Source organism: Molossus molossus, unplaced genomic scaffold (assembly GCF_014108415.1).
Source record: "Molossus molossus isolate mMolMol1 unplaced genomic scaffold, mMolMol1.p scaffold_m16_p_1, whole genome shotgun sequence".
In the NCBI taxonomy this organism is placed as follows: domain Eukaryota; kingdom Metazoa; phylum Chordata; class Mammalia; order Chiroptera; family Molossidae; genus Molossus; species Molossus molossus.
In genome coordinates, this window is record NW_023425344.1 from 133,677,735 (window position 1) to 133,699,332 (window position 21,598).

Consider the following 21,598-nt stretch of genomic DNA (forward strand, 5'->3'; position numbering starts at 1 on the left):
TGTGAATATTGTACCAGCCTTGTATTCCTGGGATGAATCCCACTTGGTCATGGTGAATAATTTTTTAGATGTGTTGCTGGATCCGATTTGCTAGTATTTTTTTTTTTTTTTTTTTTTATTTTGGCGTCTAAGTTTATCAGGGATGTTGGCCTGTAGTTTTCTTTCTTTGTATTTTTCTAGTTTTGAAATTAGAATTATGCTGACCTCATAAAATGAGTTTGGAAGTCTTTCTTCTTTTTAAATTTTTTGAAATAGTTTGAGGAGAATGGGTGTTAGTTCTTTGAATGTTCAGTAAAACTCCCCTGTGAAGCCATCAGGGCCTGGGCTTTTTTAGCGGGTAGAGTCTTGTTTACCTCTTCAATTTCCTTAGTTGTTATTGGTCTGTTCAAGTTTCATATTTCTTCCCAGTCCAGTTTTGGGAGATTATGTTTTTCTAGAAATTTGTCCATTTTGCTTAAATTGTTGAATTTGTTGTCATATTATTCTTCATAGTATTTGTTTATGATCTTTTGTATTTCTGTGGTGTCAGTTGTTACTTCTCCTCTTTCATTTCTGATTTTGTGTATTTGGGTTCTCTCTCTTTGTTTATTGGTGAGTCTAGCTAAGGGTCCATTAATCTTGTTTATCTTTTTGGAAAACCATCTTTTTGTTCCATTGATCTTTTGAATTATTTTTTTGATCTCTATGTCATTTATTTCTGCTCTGATCTTTACTATTTCCTTCCTTCTATTTGCTCTGGGGTTTTCTTTTTGTTTGCTTTCTTCTTTTTAAAGTTGTGAGGTTAGATAGCCAATTAAAATTTTTTCTTGTTTCTTGAGGTAGGCCTGTAGTGCTATGAACTTCCCTCTCATAACTGCTTTTGCTGCATCCCATAGATTTTGTGTTGTTGTGTGTTCATTTTCATTGGTTTCCAGGAAGATTTTAATTTCTTCCTTGATCTCTTTGGTAACCCATTCATTTAATAACATGCTATTTAGCTTCCATGTGTTCAAATGTTTTTGCATGTTCTTGTTGCAATTGATTTTTAGTTTCATGCCATTGTGATCTGAGAAGATGCTTGATATGATCTCAATCTTCTTAAACTTGTAGAGACTTATTTTGTGTTCTAACATGTGGTCTATGAGAATGTCCCATGTGCACTTGAGAGAATGTGAGTTTTTTAGTTTTGGGGTGTAATTCTCTGTAGATATCTATTAAATCCATTTGGTCTAGTGCTTTATTTAGAGACTCTGTTTCCTTGCTAATTTTTTGTCTAGAAGATCTGTTTAGTGATGTCTGCAGGTTGTTGAAGTCCCCTGCTATGATTGTATTGCTATCGATTTCTCCTTTGAAGTCTTCCAGAAGATTTTAATTATATTTTGGTGCTCCTATATTGGGTGCATATATGTTTATCAAGGTTATATCTTCCTGTTGGATAGATCCTTTCAATATTATATGGTGGTTTTCTTTGTCTCTAGTTATGGCCTTCATTTTGAAATCTATTTGATCAGATATGAGTATTGCTACCCCAGCTTTTTTTTCCTTTCCATTTGCTTGGAAGATTTTTTTTCCATCCCTTCACTTTCAACCTATGTGAGTCTTTTGTTGTGAGGTGGGTCTTTTGTAAACAACATATATATGAGTCATGCTTTCTTATCCAATCAGCTACTCTGTGTTTTTATTGAAGCATTCAATTCATTTACATTTAAGGTGATTATTTTTTTATTTTTTATTTTATCCTCCCCCAAGGACATTTTTTCATATTTTGCTCAGGTAGAGTGGGAGGGAAAGAGAGGAACAGAGAGAGAGAGAGAAACATCAACGTGAAATGTGCCACCAGCACGACCAACTAGGGCCAGGAACAAACCACAACTGATGTACATGTATTTCGTGGGAACCAATCTTGTGTCTCTTGGGACCCCAGGCCGATGCTCTAACTGCTGAGCCAAAGTGGCCAGTGCTAAGGTTATTATTGATATGTACTTATTTATTGCCATTTTTGTTCAGTGTGGTTATATATATTTTTTCTATTTCTTCTACTAATTACAACAGTCCTTTTAACATTTCTTGCAGTGCTGGTTTGGTGCTAATGTATTCCCTTAGCCTTTTTTTTTTGGTCTGTGACGTGCTTTATTTGACCTTCTATTTTGAATGATAGCCTTGCTGGGTAGAGTAGTCTTGGATTCAGATCCTTGTTTTTCATGACATTGATTATTTCATGTTATTTCCTTCTGGCCTGTAGTGTTTCTGTTGAGAAGTCAGTTAATAGCCTTATAGAATTCTTTTATAGGTAACCTGTTGCTTCTCTCTTGCTGCCTTTAGGGTTCTCTCTGTCTTTAATTTTTGGCATTTTAATTACTATGTGTCTTGGTGTGGGCCTGTTTGGGTTTTCTTACTTGGGGCTCTCTGTGCTTCTTGAACTTGAATGCCTTCTTCCTTCACCAAATTAGGGAAGTTTTCTGTCACTATTTCTTTGAATATATTCTCGAACCCTTTTCTTCTTCTTCGGGGACTCCTATGATGTGAATGTTATCGCATTTCCAGTTGTCCCACAGTTCTCTTAAGCTGTCTTTTTGTTTTTAAATTGTTTTTTTCTTTTGGTTTTCTGATTGGTTAACTTTTTTTTTTTTTTTACCCTGTCTTCTAATTCACTGATCTGGTCCTCAGCTTCCTCTACTCTGCTGTTTAGTTCTTCCATTGTGTTCTTTATTTCTGCAATGTCATTCTTCATTTGTCCTTGGTGGTTTTTCATTTCCATTTGGTTTATTTTCTATGTTTCTATGTCTTTACTTATGTTGTTGATATTTTTACTCATACTGTTGAGCTTCCTCAAGATCATGCCTCTGAATTCTAGCTCTGTTAACTTGCTTAACTGCATTTCCTTTATCTCATCTTCGGTAGAGGTCTCTTGCTCTTTCATTTGGGATTTGTTTCTTTGTTTCACCATTTTGACTGTCTCATTGGATTTTGAAGTCTGCCATATTTTCCCTGTGGGTGTTGGTGTTCTGCTGTTTGTGGCTCCCTTCACTGGGTTTGGATGAGCATGGGAGGACCCACGTTAAATACCACTGTCACGTCTTACTTTCCTGGGTAGATTTGCAAGCTCAGGAAAGGTTTAGTTATCCTCTAGCTTTTTGCCTGGAGGCTATTATTCATGCTTACTTAAAGAGCCTTGGGTTTTCAGTTGAATAAAAACCCCCCTTAGATGTTCAGGGTAAGGGGGTTTCCCAAGGGTGGGGCAGATGCTGGTTGTTAATCAGCTTCAATTTGCATTTTAATGGCCAACCGGGTGGGGTTGAATCTCTGTGGGAGGGACCACCACCTCTCTCCAGAGCCCTGGGAAGGAATAAGATGGCCACTGTCCTGCATGGCTCCAACTCAGCAAAAGCTCTGAGCACCCTCCAAATACTGAGCATACCCACAGTTCCAGTCCAGTCTGCTCTTTTTCTTTCAGAGCCCAAGGCGAGTGGCTGTGGCTGTTTTAGCACTCTGTTCCGGATCTCTGTGCTGTGGAGTCGGTTTGGATCTTTAATCTCCAGGGCACTGCTCACAGCTACGACCACTGTGGTCTGTGGGCTTCACCCCCTCTCTCCTGCCCCCACAATCCTACCAGGATTGATTCAGTATCCCTGGTTATATGGTACTCGAAAGCTGATTTTCTGTTGCTTTTTCCCAATGATTTGTTATTATTTTAGTTGTAATTTCAGTTTGATCCTGGGAGATGGTCTGTGTAGCTTCTATTTACTCTGCCTCCGCCAAGTCTATCCAAATGTGTTTGGTTTTATAATGCAAAGTTGGTGGTGATCTGTTATGGAGCAAGAGAAAACTAATATACTCTACTTAAAAAAGCAACAGTATCTACATAATTATAGATATGTTTCTTTTTTGCAATTTCAAAACAAATGTGACTACTTGCCATCCCACTTTTATCCAATACCATTTTTGTAGTATCAGAGAAAAATAATTTAAACCTCTAAATATTGAAAACAAAGCTGTCACAATGTATAAGTTACATACCTGTTCATGTAGAAAATCCAAGAGACTCTGCAGATAAATTATTTGAGTAAGAAAAAATAAGAGTTTAGCAAGATATAAAATCCAGGCTTACAATGAAATTTTATTTCTACAAGCCAGCAACAAATAGAAAATTAAATTGATTTTTAAAATAACATTTATGCCCTGTCCATTAGGCTCAGTGGTTAGAGCATTGACCCACGGACCAGAAAGTCCCAGGTTCAGTTTCTGCTAAGAGCCACTGATCTAGGTTGCAGTTTGTCCCCAGCCCCGGTTGGGATCTGTGAGTGACAGCCAGTTGATGTGTCTCTCTTACACTGATGTTTCTCTTTCTCTTCCCCCCTTTCTTCCTCCCACTCTATCTTAAGATAAATGCAAAAATGTCCTTGAGTGAGAATAGAAATAAGTAAATAATGTTTATTATAGGATCAAAAGTATCAAATAACAGAATACATCTAAAAAATTATATGCACTATCTCTATGAAAAACATTTTAAACATTGAGAGTTAATGCAACAGACTATTAAGCAGTTTGCAAAATTCAATATTATGAATCTTTTCTCCACCATTTATTGATAGGTACAATACAGTTTCATAAAAATCCTTGCTGTATATTTGTAGAGTTTGACAAGTTGTTCATAAAAGATTTTTGGAGCCCTTTCCTGCTTTCTTCTCTTCCCAAACACTTCAGTTCAAAGGTATGGGGACAAAATCAAGGAGGTGTGGTGGCCCAGAGTGAGGTGTTGGAGCCTGGATGAAATGAGGAAAGTGTAAGTCTGGAAGGGCCACCCTGCACAGTGTTGGAACTCAAGTTAGAGCATCCTTGGAATGTGGATGACATAGGATGAGGCATCAAAGACTGAACAAGGTCAGGAGGCATCCACACAGGGGCAGGTCAGCCAGCTTGGGTTTTTAGAGCCTGATGAGGTAAATCATCTCCAGAAGAAGTGGCCTGGCACAGGTGCCTGAGAAAGGAAAGGAAGAAGAGGGCATACACTTGGAAGGGACAGTAATGGAGGCAACCCAATGTGGGGTGTTACAATCCAAGTGAGAGTGAGAAGGACATGTGCATGGGGGCAGAGACAACAGAAACTAGTTACAAACAAGCAGATTGAACAAATAATCAAAGATTCTGATGAGAACCAGCTTGCTCTCAGAAAAGGGAGTTAAAAACTGAAAGAGAAAACTAGAATGAACTATGTGGGATTGGATTGGAATGAAGTATTGGGAAGAACTACTTTTCAATACATATTGATAGAGAACTGCAGATTAATGTATGTGTGCATGTCTGTGTATTTATGTATTCACATGATTCCCTGCTGCTCACTGAGGGAGCCTATGAGCAATGACAACCCCAAAAGCAATATGCACACCTACTATGACTAGTGCCTCTAAAAGGAATCAGGGATTTTATGAAAAATGGCTGACTCCAGGGCTAAGACCAAAAACTGCAAGAGCAGCTTGGAACATCTTGTTGTCCAGAGAGTAAGGAAGTGTGCAAAGAAGAATGGAAACAGGTCAAAAAGACATAAAGTCACCTTGAAATGGCCACCACTGGCCAACATAATCAGCTTTCCCTTCTCCCTAACTGGTTTGGTTTGTTGGTTGGTTGGTTTGGCTTCAAGTATTTATCAATGTAGAAGGAATGACAGAATAAGAATATTATCCTTTGGCAAACAATGTAATAATAATTGATTCAAGCAGGAATCATCAGTGGATGCTAAATCTACTGGGAAAAATTCTGAGGACTAACCAAATATTTACAGAGACTCAAAGTACCTCCACATTCGATATTGGTGAGATACAAAAAGTAAACAATAATTTTACTGTGGACGAACCTGGCAGACACTTCCTAACCACATGACCAAAGTCAACATCATCGGTAACAAAACCCACACATGTGCCTCCAGACTGGCTGCCCTTGAAGAACTCAGCATCGCTGTGTGATGTTCCCACCCAAATGGCATCACATGAAGCTACATGAGGAAACTTCACACAGACTTAAGGGGAAAGTCTACAAAATAACTGGCCTACACTCTTCAAAGTGTAAGTGTCATGAAAAGCAAAGGAACCTAAAGAACTGTTCCAGATTGAAGGAGATGAAAGAAACAGGGCGATTGGACACAACACATCGTCATGGATGTTACTGACACCATAGGAGAAATCTGAGTAAGTTCTAAGATTAAATATTAATACTGATCCAATTTTAATTCCTCAATTTTGATAATTATACTATAGTTATGTAAGATAATTTCTTTTTCTTAGGAAACACACTGAAGTATTTCGGAGTAAAAAGACATAATGTCAGCAACTTTTAAATGGTTCATATATTTTATATATATATATATAATACCAATATATATATTTATCTAGAAAGAGAGAAGACAGAAGAAAGAAAAAAGGATAAAGCAAATATAGTAAAATGTTAACATTTTTGGGAATGGTATCTGGGAATTCTTTTCACTATTCTTGTAACTTTGCTATAAGTCTGGAACTAAATATACAAGAGTATTTCTAAAAGAAAAATAAATTAAAAAAATTATTTCAACAAATTATAATTCATTGAATAAAATAAACCATGAATCCATATTGATAAGTGAATAAATCAAAGGTTTAATGAAGAGATATTTACATAGTCCCAAAGTACTTCCCTATAAAACACTAATTGATTGTCAAGTGAAAAGAAAACATTACAGAGAAGAAATGGAGCAGATGCTACCTTCACTAATCAGCATTAACACCACCAAGAATGGCAAATCTAAATGTAGGTCACACCACAGGATGCAGTTAGAGGAACAGGACTGCATCTGTGAGGCTCTTGCTAAAAATGTATGATCTGAACCTCATCCTAAGGAAACACCAGAAAAGACCATACTGAAGGACACTCTACATTACTGAAACTTACTCTTCAAATGATCCAAGGTCATGAATGTCAAGGAAAGACTAAGGACCTGTTCTAGGCTGAAGGAGACAAGTAGACACGAGAACCAAATGTAATCGCTGGGTCTGAACAGGATCTGTTTGCTCTAACAGATACTACAGACAAGGGCAAAAATGAAAAAGAATACAAGATGAAGGAACAGAATATACTAGTGTTAATTTCTGATTGTGAAGGTGGTGGTGTAGGCAAGTGAATGTACTGACTGGGAGGGAATCCACCCTAAAGGAATCAGAGTGGTGGCACAATGTCAGCAATTTACTCTTGAATTGTTCAGGAGAAAAAATTCTTTGTACTAAAACTTGGAACTTTGCTGACTCTTGGCCTGCCAGGGTTCGTTGCAACACAATAAACTACAAGCAGACACGGCTTGCAGTGAGGCGGAGCATTGCAAGGGAGCAAATGCTTTGGATCTCTGGATGCAACCCAATTTATTTTCTTAGCAGTTCCCTTGGTTACACTGTGCTTTTTAGGTAATCATGTCCTTGAGAAAGTGTCTCTGCTGGCCCTTTCGGCCAAACCCAGCATTCTTACTGTTCCAGCTGCACCTGGATGTTTTCAGCCGAGATTCTTAACAAACACATTCACTCCCTTGGGCAGTTTTTCAACCCCTTGTTTTTTCTCACACACTGTCCTTGGCTAGCCAGGCTGTGAGAATGCACACCTCAAGGTTATATAATTTTTTATTCACCAAATCCCCAACTCTACAGAACTTTCTCTAACTTTAAGACTATTTCTAAAAAATAAATTAAACAACAATAGAAAAAGGGAAAAGCCTGAGGCAGACTTTATTTCCCCACAATATAAGATCTATGAATCAGTGTCTAAAATTACATGTGATAAGTCTATGGCACTATAACAATTCTAATACACCCAAACATTGATGGTAGCCACGGCAGCAGATATCTAAATGGTGTCTAACTCTTTAGGACCAAATATAGTGAAAAACAATTTGGTTGTTTTGGATGTGGTTTAAATAGCTGGTATTTGGTATCGAGTATGTAAAACTCAGTAGCACGGGCTTTCATTTATAAAATCTGCTTAAAACTTAGATGCCAAGATGCACAGTTTAAAATACTATATAAATTTTCATCACGCACAAATAATCCAAAAATAATTTTTTTAACAAAGATCTTACATCATGTGTGTAATAGGAAACAATTATTAAATGTCATGAAAACAGTCCAGTAAGTAAATATTTACTATTTATGTTTCAAATTATATAACTTTTTATCAAAATCTGTGCCTATTCTCATGACGCTTATGAAAATAGACCTTGATATGAATTTTACTGATCAACTGATCCTACAGGATAAGCTCTGTAGGATTCAGATTCAAATTCAGTAGCATCTGGAAAGAAAAAAAAAGAATTATAATCTTCATCTAAACTACAACTAAGTTTAAGTGTTAAGAAGAATGGAAACATTTATTTGGACTATAACACACAACACAAGATTACTGTGAAGTACAATTAGCCCATGGTGGCTCACTGAATTATTGCTACTGTGTCTAAGTATTAGAGCTTCTGGTTTTCTGGAAGTTCATTCATCTGTTCAACAGCCAAGTGCTCAACCATATGACAAGCACTGGAGCTACAAGATGAAGATGATACAACCCAGCCCTCAACAACCATACACTATACACTAAAAAGACGTGAACAGGCAGTTTCCACTCAAAGTCCCAGGGACCATGACAAAAATAAAACAGGGCACTACTGGAGCACATGGAAGGGACGTCCCAGGGTTGTGTCAATGTTGTTGGATTTCAGTGGAGGTGTGATGTGCATGATGACACCTGAAGGACAAGGAAAATGTGTGCCAGAGAGAAATGCAGCAGAGGCCAGGGCTAGAGGTGAGGAAGAACTCTTGTGCAGTGAGAAGCAGTGTAGTTTGCCCAGAGGCCACAGCAAAGGGGCAGAGCAGGGGAAGTGGCACCTAGAGATAAGGCTGAATTATTTGGCAAGAACTAAATGGATTTTGGTGTTTTTACTATATGTAAAGGAATCTGGAGTTTTTCCTGAGGGTAAAAGATAAACCAGTGATGAAGTCAATGCCTGGAGAGCTAAATGTCACCCCTCAAATGATAACTGTATAAGCTGTAACTGCTTCATCTAGTACATCACCAGCAAAAATGTGAGAAGTGGATGAAGCCATTTTTTGCAACACTCAGTGAGCAGGTTGATAGTGTCATGTCCATGGCAGAGGAAAGGAAGGGGATAGCCAGAAATAGAGTTACATGAGCCCTGGCTGGGTGACTCAGTTGGAGCATCCTCCAGGCAACAAAAGGTTTGGAGGCTGATTCCCGGTCGAGGCACATACCTGGGTATCTGGTTCTATCCCTGATGGGGACACGAACAGAAAGCAACCAATTGATGTTTCTCTTTCCAATTGATTTCTCTCTTTCCCTTCCTCTCCTCAAAATCAGTAAAAACATATCCTCAGGTGAGGATTAAAAAACAGAACAAGTAAAAGACATGGACTTTTGAGATTTATAATTAGAAGGATTTTTCTTATAACTGGTAGTTCTCAAACTATGTCCCATAGAAATCTAAGTTTCCCCTGGGGACACCTGTAGGGTTTTAGTCTTGGGGGGAAAATTTTAAGTTATGAAAATCACTGATTTAGTTTCTTTAGTTTCTTTTTTATTTTTTTATTAATTTATTTTTGTTACAGATGTTTCTCCTTTTTCCCCCACTGATTCCCCCCTCAGCCTCCCTCCCTGCCGTCCCCAGCTTTGTTGTCCATGTTCATGCACACATGCATATAAGTTCTGTGGTTTATCTCTCCCCTACCACTCCCTCTTCTGAAAATTGTCAGTCTGTACCCCACTTCCACATCTCTGGGACTACCCCATTCCTCAGACTGTTAGGTTCATTGTATTCCACAAATAAGTGAGATCATATGATACTTGTCTTTCTCTGTTTGGCTTGTTTTGCTTAGGATAATACTCTCCAGGTCCCTCCATGTAGTCTCAAAGGATAAGAGATCTTTCTTTCTTACAGCTGCATAGTACTCCATTGTGTATATGTACCACAGCTTTTTTATCCATTCGTCTACTGATGGACACTTGGGCTGTTTCCAGAGCTTAGCTATTGTAAATAGTGCTGCTACAAACATGGGAGTACATATATTCTTTCTGCTTGGTGTTTCAGGCTTCTTAGGGTATATTCCTAGAAGTGGGCCCACTTCTAGGGATTTTTAGTTTCTTATTATGTAAAATAAGTACCTTATTTTATGTAAGAGGCAACAAAGTCTCAAAGAGATTATAGATGTCCTGAGGTCACAAAACCAAATAGCTGCAGGCCACAAATGGGTGTTTGGCCTTCTCACTGAGCCTAGGGTTCTATGCCAGCTACTTCCTCATATTCAGGAAAGATACATGGATTTTTAACTATCACTCAGAGAAAATGAATATGAACAACTTTGTCATGTAGCTCAATAATGTTTAAGCATAAGATTCAAAATAGTAACTTTTTAACAAAATTATGAGTTTTAAAGTCATAAATTAAAACCAAGGGACAGAAATTAATATCATGATCCTTATTAGTATCAGTCAATACACTCAATATATAAAGTGCAATTTTTTTTTATAACCACGGGACAAGAAACTCGAAGAAAATCTTTAGTTAAACCAAGCAAGCTGAAATTGAGAAAATTTTTTCTTAAAAGAACAATTTATTTTTCCCAAATAAAGCCTGGTTTGACAAAGCAATCAAGAAATAAATTATCCATGTTATAAATCATCTATAGCAAAGTTTAAAACACAAAACAAATTTATCTTTACCACCCAGCATACTTCTGTCCAATCTCTTTTATCTTCAGTTGCTATGTACAAAAGACATGAATTTAATTTTAATTATATTTTAAACCCCATCAGAAATTGTAGGAGTACCTTCATTTCTCTGTCTACCAGTCTTGACCTGAGGACTTAGATTCTACCTTCCTCATGAGAAGAGAGATTTACTGATGGGTGAATTTGAGAGAAGGAAAAAAAAGCGCTTGCCTGGTTCCAGACTTCTTTTTGGAAAAGATGTGTCTGCCCACAGTGACATGAGTTTGGGTCTCCTGCATCTCTGCAGGAAGCAGCCTGCCCAGAGACAGGGGTCAAGCATGTGTTTCCTCCACTTATGACTATGGGCGGAAGTACCTAATTTGTTGTAAGTATTCCGAAGAATGTGGCTGCACATCTAAACCTCATTCTCCAATTCCTTATGATGTGTTAGTAATCAGGTTAGGAACTTCATCTCCTTCTGCCTGATCCTGTGTTCCAGTCTCAGAATGGGAGGAGGGTGTCATTTGACTCCTTCCTCACCACAGCTCCAACAAGAAAGATGACCATACAACAGTTACAGAAATGTTTTCTTCTTCTTTGACTTTATACTTAATGAACATTGTCCAAAACACCCCCACTTTAAAGAGGGGAGAAATTACATTTTAAAAAGAATTACAGTAAAGTCAATACCAACAGCAAAGCACAACAAATACAAATATATATTCACTCATTCAACATTACTGATCAAAAGGGTACCATTAAATTATGTTTGAGATTACAGGCTGAAAAATAATGTTGCAGTCTCTTTTTGATACCCATTGCATAAGCACATACAAACTGCACACACACACAATTTCCAAATTTAATATATTTTCAGTAACTATTGTTACCTTTAAATTAAAATTTGATATTCTGATTTTAAATGTTTTAAAAATAAATGTAATATAAAATGCAATAAAATCAAGTACATTTGCCCATTTAAAGCATTGGAATTCATTATCCAAATGTAAATAAGTTAATGTGTGAAGGAAATACTCTGGTCAGTTTGTAAATATTAGAAACATGTATTTTGCTGCAAAGACACAAGGAAAAATTTGTTGATCAAGGAGCTGAAAAGTTCAGTACAAAGAATATGCATAAAAAAATAGGAAGAAGTTGAGCAATTATCTATATCCTTCAAAAGATAAACTGACTATGGAAAACTGTCTAAGTGGGCACAGTGAAGTGGGGACATGAGCAATTAAAGCATATAACTGATACAATAAACACATTTATTAAACTCACCTCTGCCTTATTAGAAACTAGCATAACCGCTGTGACTGATCAGAGGTGAAATGCAGAGTAGAAGGCACCGCCTTGGAGATGCGAACACAGGCCTGTTTTCAGTCAGGAGCAATGTGACCACATTCTGCTGAGACACATGCTCTGTCTGCCACATGCAAGGTTAAAGTCATAGGAACATCAACAGTTTTAGCTTTCATGTGTTTGTATACAAAGAAGTACTAAACTGAATACACCTTTGAGAAATATTTTTATTTATTTATTTATTTATTTATTTTTAATGAATTTTTATTTATTTTTTTGTTACAGATATTTTACCTTTTTACCCCATTGGCACCCCCCACCCTACCCCCCCTCAACCCTGTCCCCGGCTTAGTTGTCCATGTCCATTGGTCATGCATACATGCATATAAGTTCTGTGGTTATCTCTTCCCACCCCCCCAACCCCCATCCCCTCTTCTGAGGGATGTCAGTCTGTGCCCTACTTCCATGTGTCTGGGTCTACTGTATTCCTCAGACTGTTATCTTCATTATATTCTGTATATAAGTGACATCATGTGGTATTTGTCTTTTTCTGCTTGGCTTCTTTCACTTAGGATAATACTTTCCAGGTCCCTCCATGTCGTCTCAAAGAATAAGAGATCTTTCTTTCTTACCGCTGCATAGTACTTCCATTGTGTATATGTACCACAGCTTTTTGATCCATTCGTCTACTGGTGGACACTTGGGCTGTTTCCAGATCTTAGCTATTGTAAATAGTGCTGCTATGAACATGGGGGTACATATATTCTTCCTGATTGGTGTTTCAGGCTTCTTAGGGTATATTCCCAGCAGTGGGATCACTGGGTCAAATGGAAGTTCAATTTTTAATTTTTTGAGGTAGCACCATATTGTTTTCCATAGCGACTGCACCAGTCTGCATTCCCACCAGCAGTGTATTAGAGTCCCCTTTTCTCCACACCCTCGCCAACACTTGTTGTTTGATGAGATGTTGATGGCGGCCATTCTGACAGGTGTGAGGTGATACCTCATTGTTGTTTTAATTTGCATCTCTCTGATGATTAGTGATGTTGAGCATTTCTTCATATGTCTCTTGGCCATTTTTATGTCCTGTTTGGAGAGGTGTCTATTCAGCTCCTCTGCCCATTTTTTAATTGGGTTCTTTGTCTTCCTTTTGTGGAGTTGTATGAGCACTCTATATATATTGGAAATTAACCCCTTATCTGATACAGCATTGGCAATGATGTTCTCCCATATAGTGGGTTGCCTTTCCATTTTGATGATTGTTTCTTTTGCTGTGCAGAAGCTTTTTAGTTTGATGTAGGCCCATGTGTTCATTTTCTCCTTTATTTCTGATGCCTTAGGTGATGTATCAGTAAAAATTCTGCTCCGTATGATGTCCGAAATTTTGTTGCCTACATTTTCTTCTAGAATTTTTATGGATTCACGGGTCACATTTAAGACTTTTATCCATTTTGAGTTTATTTTTGTGTATGGTGTAAGTTGATGGTCTAGTTTCATTTTTTTGCATGTAGCTGTCCAGTTTTCCCAACACCATTTATTAAAGAGGCTGTCTTTACTCCACTGTATGGTCTTGCCACCTTTGTCAAATATTAATTGAGCATATTGCCTTGGGTCCATCTCTGGGTTTTCAGTTCTGTTCCACTGGTCTATATGCCTGTTCTTGTGCCAGTACCAGGCTGTTTTGGTTACAGTCGCTTTGTAGTATAACCTGATATCTGGTATTGTGATCCCACCTACTTTGTTCTTCTTTTTCAAGATTGCTGTGGCTATTCGGGGTCTTTTTTGGTTCCATATGAACTTTTGAAGTATTTGTTCTAGTTCTATGAAATATGTCGTTGGTATTTTGATGGGGATTGCATTGAATCTATAGATTGCTTTGGGTAGTATGGACATTTTAATTATGTTAATTCTTCCAATCCATGAACAAGGTATGTACTTCCACTTTTTTATATCTTCCTCTATTTCTTTTTTCAATGACCTGTAGTTTTCTGCAAATAGGTCCTTTACTTCTTTGGTTAAGTTTATTCCTAGGTACCGTAATTTTTTTGGCGCGATGGTAAATGGGATTGTTTTTTCAGTTTCTCTTTCTGTGAGTTCATCATTGATGTACAAGAATGCCGTCGATTTCTTGACGTTAATTTTGTATCCTGCTACTTTGCCAAATTCATTTATTAAGTCTAATAGATTTTTGATGGAGTCTTTAGGGTTTTCTATGTACAATATCATGTCATCTGCAAATAATGACAGTTTCACTTCCTCCTTTCCAATTTGGATCCCTTTTAGTTTTTCTTCATGTCTGATTGCTGTGGCTAAGACTTCCAGTACAATGTTAAATAAGAGTGGCGAAAGTGGACATCCCTGTCTTGTTCCTGTTCTTAATGGAAATGTTTTTAGTTTCTGTCCATTGAGTATGATGTTGGCTGTAGGTCTTTCATATATGGCCTTTATTATGTTGAGATATGATCCCTCTATTCCTACATTGCTGAGGGTTTTTATCACAAATGGATGCTGGATTTTGTTGAATGCTTTTTCAGCATCTATTGATATGATCATGTGGTTTTTATTCTTCATTTTGTTTATGTGGTGTATCACGTTTATTGATTTGCAAATATTGTACCAGCCTTGCATCCCTGGAATGAATCCCACTTGGTCATGGTGAATACTTTTTTTGATGTATTTCTGGATCCGATTTGCTAATATTTTGTTCAGGATTTTGGCGTCTATGTTCATCAGGGATATTGGCCTGTAGTTTTCTTTCTTCGTAGTGTCTTTTTCTGGTTTTGGAATTAGAATTATGCTGGCCTCATAGAACGTGTTTGGAAGTCTTCCTTCTTCTTGAATTTTTTGAAATAGTTTGAGGAGAATGGGTGTTAGTTCTTTCTTGAATGTTCGGTAAAACACCCCCGTGAAACCATCTGGGCCTGGGCTTTTGTTTGCTGGGAGAGTCTTGATTACCTCTTCAATTTCCTTAGTTGTTATTGGTCTGTTCAAGTTTTCTATCTCTTCCGGGAATAGTTTTGGGAGACTGTGTGTTTCTAGAAATTTGTCCATTTTGCTTAGATTGTCGAATTTGTTGCCATATAGTTGTTCATAGTAGTTGTTAACGATCTTTTGTATTTCCGTGGTGTTGGTTGTTACTTCTCCTCTTTCATTTCTGATTTTGTGTATTTGGGTTCTCTCTCTTTGTTTCTTGGTGAGTCTAGCTAAGGGTCCATCAATCTTGTTTATCTTTTCGAAAAACCAGCTCTTTGTTTCATTGATCCTTTGAATTGGTTTTTTGGTCTCTATGTCATTTATTTCTGCTCTGATCTTTACTATTTCCTTCCTTCTACTTGCTCTGGGGTTTTCTTTTTGTTTGCTTTCTAATTCTTTAAGTTGTGAAGTTAGACAGTCAATTAGAAATTTTTCTTGTTTTTTGAGGTAGGCCTGTAGTGCTATAAACTTCCCACTCAGAACTGCTTTCGCTGCATCCCATAGATTCTGTGTTGTTGTATGTTCATTTTCATTGGTTTCCAGGAAGTTTTTAATTTCTTCCTTGATCTCCTCGGTGACCCATTCATTGTTTAATAACATGCTATTTAGCCTCCATGTGTTGAAATGTCTTTGCGTGTTCTTGTTGCAATTGATTTCTAGTTTCATGCCATTGTGATCTGAGAAGATGCTTGATATGATTTCAATCTTCTTGAACTTGTAGAGATTTAGTTTGTGTCCTATCATGTGGTCTATCTTTGAGAATGTCCCATGTGCACTTGAGAAGAATGTGTATTCTGTAGTTTTTGGGTGTAATTCTCTGTAGATATCTGTTAAATCCATTTGGTTTAGTGCTTCATTTAGAGTCTCTGTTTCCTTGCTAATTTTTTGCCTAGATGATCTATCCATTGCTGTCAACGGGGTGTTGAAGTCCCCTGCTATGATTGTATTGTTGTTGATTTCTCCTTGGAAGTCCTCCAGAAGATTTTCAATATATTTTGGTGCTCCTATATTGGGTGCATATATGTTTATCAAGGTTATATCTTCCTGTTGGATAGATCCTTTCAATATTATGTAGTGGCCGTCTTTGTCTCTAGTTATGGTCTTCATTTTGAAATCTATTTTATCAGATATGAGAATTGCTACCCCAGCTTTTTTTTGCTTTCCATTTGCTTGGAAAATTTTTTTCCATCCCTTCACTTTCAACCTATGTGAGTCTTTTGTTGAGAGGTGGGTCTCTCGTAAACAACATATAGATGAGTCATGCTTTCTTATCCAATCAGCTACTCTGTGTCACTTTATGGGAGCATTCAATCCATTAACGTTTAAGGTGATTATTGATATGTACTTATTTATTGCCATTTTGGTTTAGTGTGGTTGTATTTTTCTTCCCATTTCTACTGGTAATTACAGCAGTCCTTTTAACATTTATTGCAGTGCTGGTTTGGTGCTAATGTATTCCCTTAGCCTTTTTTTGTCTGGGAAGCTCTTTATTTGATCTTCTATTTTGAATGATAGCCTTGCTGGGTAGAGTAGTCTTGGATTCAGATTCTTGTTTTTCATGACTTTGATTACTTCATGCCATTCTCTTCTGGCCTGTAGTGTTTCTTGTGAGAAGTCAGCTGAGAGCCTTATGGCGTTCCCTTTGTAGGTAACCTGTTGCTTATCTCTTGCTGCTTTTAGGATTCTCTCTTTGTCTTTAATTTGTGGCATTTTAATTACTATGTGTCTTGTTGTGTGCCTGTTTGGGTTCTTCTTACTTGGGTCTCTCTGTGCTTCTTGAACTTGAATGCCTTCTTCCTTCACCAAATTAGGGAAGTTTTCTCTCACTATTTTTTTGAATATATTCTCTATCCCTTGCTCATTTTCTTCTTCTTCGGGGACTCCTATGATGCGAATATTATTACGTTTCCAGTTGTCCCATAGTTCTCTTAAGCTGTCTTCCTGTTTTTTAATAGTTTTTTCCTTTTGTTTTTCTGATTGGTTGATTTTTTCTACCCTGTCTTCTAATTCACTGATCCGGTCCTCAGCTTCCCCTACTCTGCTTTTTAAACCTTCCAATGTGTTTTTCATTTCTGATATGTCATTTTTTATCTCTTCTTGTTGGTTTTTAATTTCCAATTGGCTTATTTTCAGTGTCTCTATGTCCTTACTCATGCTGTTCAGCTTCCTCAAGATCATGGCTCTGAATTCTAGCTCTGTTTAGATGCCTAATTGCTCCACATTGATCTCATCTTCGGTGGAGGTGTCTTGCTCTTTCATTTGGCTTCTGTTTCTGTGTTTCACCATTTTGGCAATCACTGTGGGCTTTGGAGCCTGTCAAGTTCTCCCTGTGGGTGTTGGTGTTCTGCTGTTTGTGGCTCCCTCTCCTGTGTTTAGATGAGCGAGGGAGGACCCACGTTGAACACCACTGTCAAGTCTTACTTTCCTGGTTAAAGTTGCCAGCCCAGGAAACGTACTGTTATCCTCTAGCTTTTTGCCTGGAGGCTAGCAGTCTAGGTTACTTGATGAGTTTTGTGTTGTCAGTTGATTGAAAAACTCCCTCTGGTGCTCAGCCAAGGGGCTTTCACGAGGGTGGGGCAGATGCTGGTTGTTAGTGAGCCTCAATTAACACTTCAATGGCCCACAGGATGGGGTTGGATCTCCAAGGGAGGGGCTGCTGGATCTCTGAGGGAGGGCCTGCTGCCTCTCCTCAGAGCCCTGGGAAAGAGCAATGTGGCCACCGTCCTGAGTGGCTGCACTCAGCCAAAGCTCTGAGCGCCCTCCAAACCCCGAGTGTCCCGACACAGTCCAGTCCAGTCCGCCCTCCCTCTGCCGGAGCCCAAGGTGAGTGGCTGTGGCTGTTTCAGCCTCTGTCCCGGCTGCGCTGTGGAGCCTCCTGGGAGTGTGACCCGAGTTCGCCGCTCCCAGCTGAGGCCGCTGCCGAGCTGCCGACCGTGGGCTCCCAGCCCCCGTCTCGCGCCTTCGCAAGCCTACCGGGATGGAGTCAGTGTCCCTTGTTGTATTGTCCTCCAAGCTGCTTTTCTGTTGTTTTTTCCTGTCAATTTGTCTGTGTTATAGTTGTAATTCCAGTTTGGCTTTGGGAGACGGTCTGTGTAGCTCCGTTCACTCCGCCGCCATTTTTTTTTCAGCGAGAAATATTTTTAAAAATTACTAAAATAAATCATTAGAATTCTAATATTTTGTCAGAAATGGATCAAAAGTCCAAAATCAATCAATGTAAAATTGAGCCTTTCTCCTTAACCCAGATTTAAAGAACAAAGATTGAGGAACTATCATGCTATAAATTGTGTTAGAAACACAAATACTGAAAAATACTGGAAAAAATTTTGAAATGAGAAAAATTCCACCTGTTATAAAATTGGAATAAGTTTTTACGTTTTCAATTCTTAGGAAAAAATGTTATGTGCAAGAAAGTCTAGTCTCTGGCCAGGTGGCTCAGTTGGTGGAGTGTCATCTTGTGTACCAAAAGGATGCTGGTTTTATCCCCAGTTGGGAGACAACCAACCAGTGTTTCTCTTTCACATTGCTGTTTCTCTCCTAGCCTCTCACTCTAAAAATCAATTTAAAAAATTTATTCTCAGGTAAGGATTACAAAGAAAGAGAGAAAAATGCCCTGGCCAGTTTGGCTCAGCAGTTAAATTGTCAGCCATAGACTAAAGTGTCTCAGATTCAATTTGCAGCCAAGGGCACATTCCTGGGTTGCAGGAGCCAACCATTTGATGTGTCTCTCTCACATTGATGTTTTTCTTCCTCTCAATTCCCTTCCCTCACTTCCACAATATCTAAAAGAAATTAATGGAGAAATATCCTTGGGTGAGGATCAACAACAACAAAAAGAAAGAAAAGAAAGAGAGAGAGAGAGAGAGAGAGAGAGAGAGAGAGAGAGAGAGAAAGAGAGAGAGAAGGGAAGGGAGGGGAGGGGAAGGGAGGGAAGGGAAGGGAAGGAAAGAGGCAGGGAGGGAGGAAGAGAGAAAGAAAGAGAAAGAAAGAAAAGCTAACTAGTGATGTTATCTGTTCAAGCTAATTTTAACTTTTGTATTTTATAATAATATCAATAAATAACACAAATAAAACTGTGAAATTACTTTGATGTATAGGATAAACATCTCAGAATTAAACTAGAATGTGAAAACAAAAGATAGAAATTCACAAAACAGATACGTAGTAATCTATGCCACTAAGTGGAATCAAGTGGCCAAGGTTAGCCTTCATGTAATGGTGAGAGAGGCAACAAATGTAAATATTCTGCAAAGAAAACTAAAAGCACAGATTAGAGCAATACTGTATTATAATTATTGTCCTTAAAGTTGGAAAAACAATGCTGAGTAAGATAGAACTTCACAGTGGAATAGTCCAAAATGTTAAACCTTTGCAAATAAATAAAACTGGTAAACAAATTTAATATTAATGCTATTTTTAACATTTTACTCTCCAGAATCACACCTTACTCTTTAGAAGTCTGTTGATTTGTAATGCTCCATCCCAAACCCATCCCTTTTCATCATTTTAGATGGCATGTTACCACCTCTCACAGAATGGTTTTATTTTGTCCCAGTAGCAATAATTAAACTCCCAGTAAATCTGGAAGGCATCTTCTTTCCATAAGTCTAAGAATTCTGTAAACAACAACTAAACAATAAGTCTTTGCAGGCATTCTGCAGGGATGTTGTGAGCTCTCTCTGTATCTTGAGAGAGTGGTGCTTTTTTACTCTCCTATTGAGTCTAGCATAATTTGGTGAACTAATACCCTACAAGGGAACTATGTATATTTTGGAACCAATATCAAATTTAAAATAAATTATTTTTTAAATTTATCTAGAAATACTAAAATAAATGCCCTTTCTCCCAAAATATGAGTTAAAATTTTCTATAAAAATCTTCTCTTGCATTGTTTCTGCATCTACACACTTTATCTTCATCTGGTAAAATGGGACAGTATCTGATTTTTCTGGTGAGAACTAACAAGAACATTTTAGGTTAGCATTATGCTTAACAATTCACAGAAGTATTTGACATTCATTTTCTTTTTGTACCCAATAGTCCAGTTTCACAACTTTGAAGCAATTAGACCTTATTTGGCCAAAATGCTGTCTAAATATCCTTAGCTTTGCTCTTCTATGATGTGTTGTAATGAAGCCAAATGAAAAAACAAGGCTGAAACCTCATTAAGCAAAGGCCTATGCTCTTTTTCTCTGCATTAAGAAGACCATAAAAGCACCATAAAAACCATCAACCAATGTGCACTGACTGAGATGGGTATTTTAGTGAGTGACATCAGCATCAGTATGTAATGAGACACCACTTTGTATCTGCCCTGAAATCAACAACCTGCCAGACAGAACCCAACAGAGGCTTCTCTGCTCGGCACGCTAAGAGGTCCACACCCCAGTGCCCCGGAAGGTGGGCCTACTGGACTGGGCGGGAGAGGCGAAATGGGGGAAGAGCAGAACAGGCCCATCCCTGCAGCAAGCAACAGTAGCTATGGAGGAGTTGGGGTACAGCCCCCACACCACAGACAAGCAGAGGAAGCACCCAGCAGCACTCCCTGCCCCACATCCAGCCCCACAGGTGCAGCAGTGCTCACACCACTATGGACCAGTGGCAGCAGCAGAGACAAGTCTCCAGCTTCCTCAGCACAGCTCAGTGCTCCCAGTGGCCATGGGGAATGAGGCAGCATCTCAGCAGGCTCACAAACTGGCTCCATCCAATGGTCACATCCCCCTGAAAACGTGCCCTGAGACCCAGGTGACCTGGATACAGCACCAGCACCCAGTCCCACAGGCAAAGGTCACCTGGCCACCACTCCAAGGCTAAGCCTTCTACACATTTAACTCACTGCAGCCCCTCCCCAAACTTCAGTAGTAAAAGAAAAAGAAAACAAAAATTGCACTATTACACCATCTGCTGAATAACAAAGGACCTCAAATTATCAACCTGCTGAATTGTGGAAAGCAAAATGTTCCCAAATAAAGAAAGTGTTCACTACTTCAAATCTGCCAGCAGAGGAATGGCCCGTCAAGCAGCATGGACCCCCAAGGTAACACTGATGCAGAAAGAAAGTGACAATTCTCCAGAAAGAAACTCAAATGATGACTGTGATGAATGAGAAGAGAAATCAGAACAGCAGTCATAAAGAAACTCAATGAGATTCAAGAAAACTCAAAAGACAACTCAGTGAGCTCAGAAATAAAATTATTTTATTATGAAGACTTCCATCGCTTCTTGGCCTTTTGGCTAAGATCAAGTGTAGTGTCTGTTCTTATCAGTTTAATATTATGAAGACTTCCAACATGTGGGCGGACCCACCTGGAGATGGATAGAGGAGCAGTGTCTTGGTTTTTAAGACCATCAAAAATATGTTTTCCAATGGTCTTAGGTGACCCCTGTGAAAGGGTTGTTTGACCCCCATAGGAGTCTGTGCAGACATCAGCTGCTCTTTAGTCCTGTAAAGATTACAAACAACAAATGCTTAGTGTTTTATTTTCCCCTAAGTGACTTGCATTTTTTTAAGTAGCCACAATAGTAAATAGAATTTCCCATTAAACAGCATTTTAACAATGCAAATGTGTTGGAGCAGACCTATCATATACAAGTCTAGGTTCTAAATTGCTCTAAAGAA

The 21,598-nt window shown here is 38.4% G+C and overlaps 1 pseudogene; it reads left to right on the top strand.

The window, feature by feature from the left end:
• Window positions 1-21,193: 21,193 nt before the first annotated feature.
• On the top strand, window positions 21,194-21,286 carry LOC118620965 (annotated as a pseudogene).
• The last annotated feature ends 312 nt before the right edge of the window (window positions 21,287-21,598 follow it).